Source organism: Emydura macquarii, unplaced genomic scaffold (assembly GCF_026122565.2).
Source record: "Emydura macquarii macquarii isolate MOO-44397 ecotype Brisbane River unplaced genomic scaffold, CSIRO-AGI_Emac_v2 contig_320, whole genome shotgun sequence".
Lineage (NCBI taxonomy): Eukaryota > Metazoa > Chordata > Testudines > Chelidae > Emydura > Emydura macquarii.
The window spans coordinates 14742460-14755786 of NW_027130457.1; the positions used below are offsets into that span (position 1 = coordinate 14742460).

General features: G+C 37.4%; 1 long non-coding RNA gene across 1 annotated transcript; it reads right to left on the reverse strand.

Annotated features, from left to right (window-relative positions):
* Positions 1-816: 816 nt before the first annotated feature.
* Positions 817-11765, reverse strand: LOC137167345 (uncharacterized). The gene is made up of 4 exons (XR_010924099.1): positions 11740-11765; positions 10622-10689; positions 1896-1971; positions 817-867 (listed from the first exon to the last, which is right to left on the reverse strand). It is a non-coding gene; the product is annotated as an uncharacterized lncRNA (long non-coding RNA).
* Positions 11766-13327: the final 1562 nt, after the last annotated feature.

Below are 13327 nucleotides of genomic sequence, written 5' to 3' on the forward strand. Positions count from 1 at the left end.
ACAATTATAGCAGCCTATTGATATTATGTATATTAATTATTTGTGTAGGACACCACCTATGGTTGTGTATATCCAGCTACTTTTTCCTCTTCAAAGAGAAAACACTGGAAAAATTCACTTCTGTTTTTCATCTGTCAGCTCTTGCTCTCTTTTGAATAGTGTTCAGCTACTTCAGCAGCACTATTCCTTTCCACGTACAGCTCTATCCCCTTTCCCTCCCTCCCTCTTCATCCAGCAGACCAGAAAAAGCACTTCAGCCTACTGAATGCAATTGCTGTCTGCTCTGCTGTGAGACAAATACAGAATTGTATATTGAACCTCACACAGCTTAAATATATGGTATTGCCAACCCTAGGCATTCCAAAATCATGAGCCAGGCCCCCAAATATCATAAGGTCACTTTAAAAATCCTGAGATTTAAAAAAAAAAAATGTTGGGTTCACTTATTTGTCTTTTGTTTTTGAACCTTCGGAGTTCACTTATGTCATGTTTTCAAATGTTCTCCATAACCGTGAGGACTAGAAATTTACTTTGTTTTTAGTGAAAGCTGAGAGATTCTCAAGACATTACATTATTCTATGAGTGGGGAGTTCAATAAACACACTACAAATAGTGAGATTTATGATCAAATTACAAGAACTCACACCACTGAATGTACATTTTAATATACCATAACTAACAACTAACAAACAGACATGAACTCTTCTGGGGAACCCTCTACTCATTTTCTTTGAAAACAAAATAAGGATTTACTATTTCAATAAGATGAACGTGAGGAGACAGAGATAGAGGTGCCTATTAGTTTTTGCTACTTATCTACTGTACTTCTGATAGCAGGTGTGGAGAGAAGTAAGTGTCAAAGGAGTTCTGAAAAATACAGAAAAAAATTAGAATAATTAGTAATTTAATAAAAATTTACAGGTGTGGTGGGCTTTTTCTCTTACATAAACTGTGGCCATGTCCACAGCTCACAAGGGGCATGGATCCAGAATACTGATACTTACATCACATTCTGCCATTCTTTATGCTGGCCAGGCTTTTTCACACCTTTTCCCATTAAATCAACACCTGGATTGAACCAGACTTTAGGCAACAGCATTTAATAAATACTGTACAGCACACGTTAATAAGTGTAATTCATTATTACCTAATTTTAATTTTTCCCTTATGCTGGTCTAAGGCAAGGTGAATGGGGAAAATATAGGTACAAGCCTCTTGGAAATGTAAACATAGCCCCTGTGCCTTTGCTTTCTGGTATAATGCCATAACATAGACAGAAAAAAGCTCCAGAAAAAAAAATATCTGGTGAACAAAGTGAAAGATAAACAGAGGTATATATTTCTTTAGTGAGTTCCCCACTTCCCAGTTGCCTATTTTGCAGTTGAAGCAGTATAAATTAGAATTATTTCCTATTACCCACACAATTCAGCCTAGCTGCATACAATTTCCACTTTTATAAATGCTGATAATATATTGAGACAAATAAGCATCTATGGTCCTAATCGTGTAAAGATTTACATGTGCTTAATAAAAAAATTCTTATCCTAAGCAGAGTTCTGACCTTAAAAAAGAGAAAAGTGCCAGAGACTCCAAAAAGCCCACAAGGGACTTTGCTATTATAATTGATTTTGCTTGGAAGACACTCAGATATGATGATGATGGGCAGCAGTATAAAGCCAATGATGGATGGATGGATAGATAGCACTGCACTTCAGGAAAATTAATCAGAATAATATTGCTGACTAATATTATGCTTCAAATCAAGAATTAAATACTGTGCTTCTAAATAAAAGGCTATCCTTGCCATCTTGAGCAAAACTAAAAGCCAAGACTAATGTAAGCACCTTTGTCCTAATGGTATTATGAATGTTTGAAATGTATTTATTGAGACTCACAGCTTTCGCAGCTACTTTCATCTCTAAAAACTCATCATATTTGTTGCTCACAAACCATGTGATTGTTGATTATTTCCTAAAAGAGAGAATTTGAAAATAAATTTAAAAAAAAGAAGAGAACAAAATGAAGAAACTGATAAAAAAAATGAAAGGGGAAAATTAATGTAAATGAAAAACAGATAAATAAAACAAGTGAAATAGTTGATTAAGCAACATGAGTTTCATCTCTGCACAAAATGCATACTTCTTCACTGTCTCAAACACAGCACTTATCTAATTTGACTCCAGGCCAGTAAATAGGAGATACCAGAGATGTTTTTTCTTTGATAAAATATGAGACTGTCCTATGTACTGTGCTCCTGTTGCAGCCAGACACAATTAATTCTACCTTGCCCAAAAAAGAAGCTTCAGCTAGTCTAGGTGAATGGTTTTGGTGCCCAGCCCTACATTTATTTAAGCAAAATTCCCACTGAAATCCTGATTATGGACTGCTTGATTGGGCACCTTACTAGACAGACACTTTTATTGTTCTTAAAAGGCATGAACCCTGAGGGTCTTTCTCTGCATGCTCTGAAGTTCATGGCTAAACCCTTATTGACTTCACAGGGTGCATGAATGGGTCTGGAATCAATCTTTACTTTCATCCTTGAGTAAAATTCACAAGCTTTCTACTAGGCTTCGTTTTGTTGAAGAACTCTGTCTTCCTATTATTTTGCAAAAAAAATAGTTCATTTAAGAAAACATTCTGGATTCTTTGAAATGTTGTCAATTATTGTAAAGTGAGTAGAAATTGATGGTTTTCTAGCATTCATCCCTTTTGTGACTTATGGAAAATTTCCAATTTTTTACTCTGTCCTTAGGAATATAGGCCTGAATGTACAAAAGGAGTTAGGTGCCTTAATCCTAAATCCACTTGGTGCCTAAGTTTTTGTAGTAAAAGTTCCCTAGGTGCCTATGTTTATGCCTCTGAGTGTGCACACTGCTGCCCCCCATTAGATGTCTGGACAAGCATGAGAAATGACTCAATAGCCTGGCAGTTACAGCACCTTAGGAGGCCCAGGACCTGTTCCCCTGCTCCAGTGACTCTTTAGTTATTTATCCAGAGTGCAACAGCTTCAACAAAAGAGATTGAGGAAGCCCCGTGCCAGAATATCCTGTATTCCAGTGGTAAAAGCACTGAGAGGCATCAGAGCCCTGCTCAAATCCCTTCTGCTACTCAGGGGGAGTACCATAACTGCTGGGCTAAAAGTTTGAGGGAAGTCATCCTCTTCCTTCCCCTGTTTCCTTTGCTTTATGCACCTGACACCAAAAGAGGATTTACAGCTAAGAACTGAATGTAGAAGGAGGCACCTCCCCACAGCTCAGACTTAGGGGCCTGTCTCCAAGACAGTGGCAGGGCTTAGCACACACCCCTCTCATTGGCTATCTTTTAGGCAGCTCCCCACCTAGCAGGCTGGCTTTTGTGAATCTCAGTCTAAAGCACCTAAAGTCTCTCCCCATTCATTGTTCAGGTGTCTAACTGAGGCTTTGAGAATCACAGAGATTTTTCTAGGTGCCTAAAAGTTAAGCATGGCTATTATCAGTGTCACTAGGCCTAATTAACTAAAGTTAGTGCTCTTGGTACCAAATGAACTAAATTATTTATTTATTTATGTGTATTACCATAGTACCTAATAACCCTAGTCATAGACCAGGACCCCACTATGCTAAGAACTATATAAACATAGAACATATATGTTCTGAATGTTGAAAGTATAATAATCTAAATTGCATGTTTTTGGCCCTATGATCACATGCCAAATGTATGAAACCTACCCAATTTTTACATAGGATTTTATTGAGCACCCATTGAAGACAATGTAAACAGAACCCAATGTAAACTTCAGTGGATATTGGATAGAGACTATGCTGCAGTAGGCACTCATGGGTTAAGTGAAATATCAAATAGCATTTTAATTAAGATTTGAACACAACAGAACTATGTGAAAATAATTTAAAATATTATTTAAATTTAAATCAGTTTAAATTTAAATATCAGGAATTACATTATTGCCATGTTCAAAAATCATTTTTGTTTTCTCTCTCGGGCAAAAAATCATAAAGCAAAAAAATAGTACAACCAATCCAGAAGCCCATTCTTTCCTTATTAACTCATGTGTGTAAACCCACTGATACGTTTGGGGTTACTTGCACAGTAAGGGCTCCAAAATTGGACTAATCAAAATGTATTCTGAGATGCAAGGAACCAGATTCATGAGAAGAATATTGTAGAGATGATTGCCATTTGCAAGAATTTAACAAGTAATGCCTTTTGCTGATTATTCTTTTCTTTCCATGTAAACATTGCAAAGTAAGTTTTAATGAATATATTTATCTAGTAACATATTCCAATTTACATAAAATTACTGTACGTTGCAAATATCCATTTTCCATATTTCCTACTTATAGATTTACATAAAATCCATAACAAGAATAAAAACTATTGCTTCAGCTATCTGGTAAAACAGCCCATTTTCTTATTTGTTATTGAAAGTAGATAAATAACAAATAGAAATGTAATTTGTTAAAATTATGCAAACAAAAATATCTTCCCATTATTTCCTTCATGAATCCTGCTTGAGGCATTTGTGTCTTTGCATATCATTACACATTCCACAAAGGTCCCTTTTTTATTTTATTGTCTCCATTGAAATTAAACACCCTATCTTCTCATTTCAATATATTATCAGAATAATAAATCTGATGCCTCAATATCTGAGTATGATGCTTGGAAAAGAATGTTCCTCAACACTTTTCATATCCTTTGATAAACATATCTAAAGGGTTCATACAACCCTTTGTAACAATTCTATGATTCTTAAATTGTCAATGTTTTAAAGGGCAATTCTTAAAACTGTTTAGAAAGAATCATATTGAAGTTCATAATTTAATCAATACTTGAAGCTGTCAAACATCTAATGTTTATAACATATATACAATTTACTTCAACGTTTACAATGTTAAAAATAATATCTACATCTGGTGGTATTATTCCATTGAGCATAAACCTCTCCTAGCCCTGCTTTATATGAAACCATGACAAGACTTCATACTTTCTTCTTCTATCTACATCCAAAAAGAGAAGGAAAAGTAATGTTGTTTTATGTTTCAAGCAATTTTTCACATGTTCATTCTCTTAGATTGAATCAACAGATATGCATATGCTTAACTTAAAGGCAACTAGAATATGATTGTGCAAAATATAAACATCGAAAAAACAGGAAGTCAGTCACTACAGTTTATAATTTCAAGTAAACTGAGTATTCGTAGGTTCCAAGGTCAGAAGGGACCATTATGATCATCTAGTCAGACTTCCTGGGTAACACAGACCATAGAACTTCCCCAAAATAATTCCTAGAGCATATCTTTAAAAAAAAAAAAAAAAAAAAAAAAAAACCAACAACCAATCTTGATTTAAGTAATTCTTTCATTTTAACCACATTTCTTATTTCCTTTCCCTTTAGCTGGAGCATTTTAGAAGGAAAAAGTGCTTTGTCTAACAGTTTCTTAAATGGTATTAAAGATTGCAATAACTCCTTTTGGAGTTAGTTGAGATGGGCTAGAGTTGTTGTTGCTCCACTTATTGAAGTTTGATCCCTTTTCATCCCAGGTGGCATTTGGGATTCAGTTGAAGCTGGTAGAGATGGGGATGTCATCTGGATCCCTCACTCTCAACATTTTCTATTTTTACCAGGATTTTTACAGTATTTTAACCATATTAGCTGGCTTTTTGTTTTGACTGATTCAGTTTTCCAGTCTCCTTTTTATATTTTCCCATCAACATTTCTTATTATAAGTTATTGTAGCATCTTATAAACATTTACATACTTTTTACAATTGAGCCCACAATTAGAGTAAATTTGTAGGCCCAAGCACAGTATCACAATAGTGATCAGTTCCTCTTTATCTCTCTAATAAAGAATTTCCCCATATTAGCTGCAAACCTTTTTGAATTAAGAAATTGTCATCCATAATATTTAGAAATTCCAAGGATGTTTTAGTGCTGGCATCATGAGACTTCTATCATATGTTAATCAAATTGAAGTCCCCCATGATCACACATGTTTTTTTGCTATACATAAGTACATAGGTGCCTAAGGAGCTGGTCATCCTAGTTCCTAGTATGGTTTGGTGGTCTGTAGCAGACACACACTAATACCCCATCTTGTGCTTTATATATGTTAGGTCATTGATCCAGAAGCATTCAAGATAGTTTTCTTCCAAGTTATCAGTGACTGGGAAACAAGTAATATGATTTTTGACAGAGTGCCACTCCTCCTCTCCTTTTGGCTACTCATCCTTCCAAAATAGGTTATAACTATGAATTTTAATCAATCATCCCACCAGGTTTCAGTAATACCAGCAAGATCAAAGTTATGCTCACAAATGAGCAATTCCAGTTCCTCTTTTTTGTTATCCAGGCTGCCAGCATTTGTGTATCAGCAATTCAAGAGTTCTCTCTTCAAGACCTTTGGTTTCTGGATTACTTTTGTTTTTAAAGTTTTGATTTTGTGCTGACTGCTCATATACTCCCTCTTTATACCCTCCATTAAGTATTACTAAGTGTTACAAACAGTGTTATGAAACCATAGTATTGACTAACTTGGGTGGTTATTAGTAGTACACTTTTTCTAGGACATGCTTGTAAAAAACAAAATTAGCTCCGTACAATAGAGAGGGAAACTTCTTATGATTACTGTTGTAGTTATCAGGGTTCAATCTGAAATGTGGAGAGGATCTGAAAGACATATTCCAAAACAACTAAAGAGTCTTTGATCTACAGGACCAGGCTAGGGCATGACTACTCGAGAACACTAAACTGGGGTACCTACAACTGTTTTAGAACGTGTTTGTTAAAACACAGTTCTGCTAGGTTCTGTGCAGATGAGATCATAGAATCCAGAACAGATCAAAACAGAATATACATAGAGGACAAGGTTCAGAACTTGTTTGTGGGAAAAGAGATGAAGAAGAGTCCTGTATCTGAGGACTCCATCCCTCATGGGGGGAAAAAGAGACAGCTGCCTGCCAGAGGAACCCTTTCCTGGGCTTATGCAAAAAGTTCCACCAGCATACCAACTCCACAGGTGAATAGAAGAGAGAACTACTACCTGGGGTTGAGAGAAATAAAACAGTACAGTGCCTTGAGGGGATGGGATGAGAAAAGCAGAAACTCATTCCTGAAATTCCATCTACCAGTCACTAGAATGGTCCCATTCCCCCTGACCGTAGCTCTCTTTCACCACTCTCCATTTGTTCCTTCATTGCCTACTTTAATAGCCTTTGGGTTAAGGGGGGAGCAGTCAATGGCCTGTAATCCACATGGTGTCCTTGGAGACCATAGGCTAGCCCCACCGACTCTTTCTTGTTCTCTTTAGGGGTTGCAACTGCTAAATCCTTCCATCTTCATTTGAGGAAAGTGCCAGCAAAAGTATGGCCCCATATCAATTCCAGTCCAATAGGGCAAATTTCCATTTTATCAAAAAGGAATGTGGATTATGAATTAGCCCAAGCTACTCATTCCCTGACCTATTTAGGCAGAACTTTGGGGGGAACTGCCACCCATCAGCTTCACCCACAAACGAAGAGGTGAGATTTCTCCACAGCTCAGAGTCCACATCCTGCTACCATGAGAATAAGACTGTATTCCCCTCTTTGATCTGTAAATCTGGGCAGCCAACAGCCAACAATTGCTCCTGAGATTACTGATAAATAAATGTATCTTTGAGATTGGAGATTGCAGTTAATGACTCAAAATGAATCTGCAGTAGTTGCAGATTCATGCAGTGCATGTCTTCTGGTTGTTGTTATTAATTTGCTGATTAGCATTTTAGAAGAATTCCAGTAGGGATTTCAACCCCTCCTTTAGAATGGAGAAAAATGTTGATCCAGTTGTACTTCAATGAATAGGATCCTGGATGATGGACTTTGATTTTATATTGATTTTAGTTAACCACTGATGTTCTCTTTTGATTTTGATATCACAATTATTCTGGTTAAATCACACAACACAAATGGGGATCATCAGGCACAGAGATTTTTTCTGACTAGAACATAGCAAGAACACAAAAGGGAGTTTCTTGCTGAAATGCGAAAAATTACGCTGCTGGGCATTGGAACTGCAGATACTTGATCATTAAAGAATATTGTGAAGCAACAGTGATTCCATAGTTCACATTATAAGACAGTTTCCACTGCGAGGTCAAACCTTTTCAGAAAGCAAACAAACCACTTTTCCAAAAAATTTTTGCATGTATACTCTGTGAGCAGAAAAAAAATTCTTGGAAAATGTGAGGTTGACTGAATAAACCATTTAAAAGATGGTTAAAGCATTTTAAATACTTCACTAAAGTCTTGTAATCCTTTGTCTGCCTACTCAGAACTTGAAAATGGTTTGAACTAACATTTCTGAATGTGTTTTATGCATTATTCATAATTGAGAACTGAAGCACAGAATTATTGATAAATTTCACAATATCATAATAGTGTGGTAAATATGTAATTCTAGTTTGTCCCTATAGGGTTTCTGTATTGTATACTGTACTTCTATACAGGAAATAGAGAGTGGAATCTCAGTAAATGGAACGTGTGCTGCAACTGCTCTGGTGTGGTCTCCATTACTGATCTCTTTCCAACCTTTTGTAACCAGGCATTGTTAGCCATGTAATCTACAAAAGCTGATTTAGGGCTAGTCTACATGGTGGGATAATGCACCATATGGAGGTGTGATTTCCAAAGCACACAAATGGGTTATGCATTAAATGGTCTGTGTAGACCCTGATGCTGTTCACTAAAGGTTCCCTAGCATCCTTTAACCGTTTGAAACAGCACCACGTTAAAAGGCACCAGGGAACTTTTAGTGCATATCAGCAGGGTCTACACAGACCAACTGCTGCGCAACACATTAGTGCCCTTTAGAAATTACATCTCTGTAATTGTAGGGTGCATTACCCCATATGTAAACAAGCCCATAGCTACATCCACTTCAGTATCAAACCCACTGACAGAACTAAAAACATCTGCATGATCATTTGGTTTCTGTCCATCACCAAAGGCAATCAATGACCCATAAAATAAATCCAGTCTTTAAGCCATACTCAGGCCTAAAACATTTAAAAGGATGGTTAAGCAGACCTGAAAACGTCAGGAAATATCCCTCACAACAGTTTCCCCACAACCTTCTTAATAATCTTACTCAAGTAAGGAAAATTTGAGATTGTTTATGTCAGCAAATGGTTTATTCAACTAGCCCAAAAGAGTCTACATCTGAATCGATTTTGCACTCATTCAAAGAATGAGTATTGACATCTCTAACACCATGACAGAAGGGAAATTAGTCAATGTATACATGTTCAGCAGAGTTGAATTGTGCTTATCTTAACTCTATCCTGAAACTCTCATATATGATAAATACATTCTATTTTGGTGTAGGAAACAATACATTTAATCAAATACAACCAGAAAGGCCACACCAGCACACCGACTGTCAGTCTCTTCATGCCAAACTGAGTAACTGTCCGGATGACAACTAGGATAATGATGGCCTTACTGGTCTCAATAATGCATACAAACTCGAAGGCTTCATTCATGTCATGAATAGTGGAAACCTTTCAACTGTGTTCTTGGTAAGGTATGGTCTCTTTCAATATACGTTCTGTAGATTTTAGGACTCATTGGGCATGAGATTACACATGTTGACCCAACTAAATTAAAACTCACAATGTTTCATGGCACTAGCTGACCAAACTGGACCAGAGTGCTTTGTGACTGGCTATTGATTGAACTGAATCGGTACATCTTTGGCTTAGCTGCAAAGATAAAGTGAATACAATACAGCTTGTGAAAGTATATTAGCGGTATGGCAATGACGGCTACCATAAAATAAACAAAGCTATCCTAAATCTGTAAACCTGGGCTCTCACAAACAGAACTATTAACCAGAAATGTAAATTGCTTTTTTATAAACTACCAGTTTGTCTAGACAGAATGTATTGGGAAATCACTTCTTATAAATAAAAGTTTGAAAGATATTGATTAAAATATGGGAATTGGTTATTGTAGCAACTGGAAGTACAAATGGAAAAGGGTCAAGAAAGTAGTCAATTGTAAATAAGTACAGTATATAATATTTGAAGTCCTTTATATTCTTGTTGAATTCTCTAAACTGTATAATAGATAAATGCCGTGACCTTTGTACAAACTCCTGTTTTGTATCTGTGCTAGAGAATGCAACCTTAGGAAAAAATAAGATACAAGAAGCTTGTAAAATACATTTAATACAACAGCCTCCAGGTAATGTCTGTATCTGGATACTACTATATGTGGTTCTAGATGAGAGAAAGTCTGTAAGGTCTATAGTGTTAGCCAATATTAATAGTGTAGAAAATATTAACATTATATATAATATCACGTATGTTTCTTGAATTAGCCTCATGTTAAAATATTGTCAAAATACTCCTACTTATATTAAACTGTCTAATCAAGGGAGATGTGAAGGGTTGTAATTTCAGGGCTAGGTACAAAAAAGCAGATACCCTTTAGCTTAGTGATTTCTGGAATCCTATGTTCAAAACAAATTGCATCTTGTATATGAGCAGTTCTGGTTTTGCCTAATGTGACAGATATGTAAAACCGTTAAAACGTAAGATGTATGCCATCTTGAAATTTACAATATATGCCCGACATACCAGGTAGGTGATTATTGGTGCCTTACTGTCCGAGGAAAACCATGTCAAAGAAGATACATCTTCCTTATCTATTAGGTAAAGTAATACAGGAAAAACTGAGAAACTCCTCTTAGTCAGGTATAAATACAGACAGGATAAACACAAAATATTTGAGACAGTTTGACTGCTGCAAGTGCTCCAGAGGGGTCGGTAACATTATGTACTCTTCCTTCATGTATTAATCTTTGACTCAAAAATTGATTAAGCCTAGTTATTGGACATCTCACTATCAATTTACATTCCACCAGCAACAGACATCACATTTCCTGAATATTCTTCCCTTGTTCATCATGACAAGGATTGAAAGACCCAACCCTACATATTCCCAGTCTATGGCAGCATTATTTAGTCTTCTCAGGCATGCTAGAATAACCACTGAAAAGGAATAGCTGCTATTATTGGGTGCATAAGTAAGGACCTCCAGAGCAGCCGTGTGCAAGCTCCATCCATAAAAACAGCAGCAGCAAAAGGATCTTAATCTAGATTTAGAAAATAGCATAGGAATGCTATGGTCTGTGGACCTCAGTGATAGAATGAAGTTATGGAAATTAACATCTCAGATCCACAGGCATGAGTGGTTTAGTGGTTCATAAACAAGCAGATATTGAGCCGCTGCCTCTTCTTCTCCTGGTGTAAATCAGGAGGAATCAATTATATTGGTGTAAAGCCATAGAGAAGAATCAGGTCCAATATAGAGACTTTTGATATGAAGAGTGAGGGGCTGTGCTCAGTACTGGAAGTGGCAATGGGGAGATACAGCCAGTGGTAAAGGAAGTTGTCAAGCTGACTGGAGCGGCTCAGGAGCTTGAGTGCTGGATTCAGGCCACAATGTTAAGAAGCACGGCACGCAATCCAAATTGTTTGGGGCTCTATACTTAGATTTCACCAACCAAATACCAAGTGTGAACTCCTGAGGCACTACAAAGGCCTTTACACAGAGTCACAGACAGTGCCCTTGAATACTCGGATCCATCTTGCCACCCAGGTAAGCTTGCTTGCCTTTGTGATAGATGGTTCCTTACACCAAAAATCACAACAATATTTAGGTCACTCCCAGTGCCAAATGACTAATCACTTACCCCAGGTCAGTTGCACTTCAGTTCCTACACCAAAGACAATTTATTATAGGATTAGCTACAAGTCTTAACTAAAGCTTTATTAACTGAGAAAAATAAATGAGCTATTTACAAGGTTAAAGCAGGTATACACACACACACAAATGAGTTATAGTCTTAGTTTCCAAAATATGATAGAAGCTGCTGTAATTTTCAAGCTCTATGTGTCTTTTAGCTGGGGATCCCTTGCTTATGCTTAGAAATCTTGCCCTCTCCAAGCCCCAACAGCATAGAGATGCAGTTTCTTCTTGTCAAGGAGTTTTATTCCCTTCCCCCCAGAGTTCAAGCTGATGAGACGTGTCCCCATGCATGTCTGCTCTTCATGGGTGTGGGAGGAGCAATCAACAAAGTATTTTGTCCTCTAAAGTTGCACAATGGTTTGTTTGGTGTCTGTTGACTTTCTTTTGTAGGGCAGGAGATAACACTTCCTGTGGTAAACTAGTATTTCACACTTGGTAACACTTCTCTCCTGTCAGTGGGTATTTACAGTTTCAGAGCAAACACTTAAATATTGCCTTATAATACAGGATACAGATATTACAAATGAGATTACTGCATGCAACAACCTACAAGCATTTCATACAGTCAAAACACATTTTCATAAACCTGTTTTAGTAATACTAAACACACAGGGGAGCCAGATTGGTCAAGCAACTCGAATTGTACTGGGCCTCAAACAGTTTCTAGCTATGCATTTATCAGTGTTCAGTTGAGACCTAGGGGCCTTGGCATGAGCGGGCACCTAGTCTGCCAGCATCACAGACATCTTTCTACTACAGTTAGAATGTGGCTATGGATATGGCAACATAGTTAAGGATGATAGAAGAACTTAAACTTCTTCTTCAAGTGATGGTCCCTCTATGTATTCCAAATGTGGGTGCACATGCACACCATGTGCTGGAGTAGAAAGGTTTTCCTAGCAGTGTCCGTTGAGCCGCACATGCCTCATGCATCCCCTCGTGCTCACAGCCAAGAGCTTATAGACCATGAGGCTTAATGCATCTCCAGTTTCCTCTTATTCTGAGATGGAATCCCTGTTCCTTCGTGTGCTCTTAGTTATCACTAAGAGAGTGGTTTTTTTGTCCGTGGTATGTAGTTCTTCTAGTCTACTAGTAGATAATAGTTTAGTCTTAGTAATAAGTTAGTGGTAAGTTAAGTTAGTTAGTTAGTTCTCCCTATGCAAGGACTGCTCCCCTTCCCGCCAGGGACTTTGCCCTGTGTTCTGGGGTTAAAAAACTGTATCCTGCCCACGCTCCTCTGTGAGCAACAAGCAGTAAGTCTCTATTGCCTCGGCGAGGCTCATATCATGGAGCATTGCTTGATTTGCAAGTTGTTCCCTCTTTGGACCTGGGAAGCTTGAGAGTTCCGCTTCTGCAAGTTCCTTATGGAGGAAGCAATGTGGGCATATGCACAGTCAGATCCGGGACCATCAGAACCACTGGTTCAGTGACCATCATCAGCTTTCCATGTGTCTGATCTGGCAGTACTGGTGGTTAAGGATGTACCCTGACATGAGAACAGGAAGCACTTTCACAGGCACAAAAATAGTCCC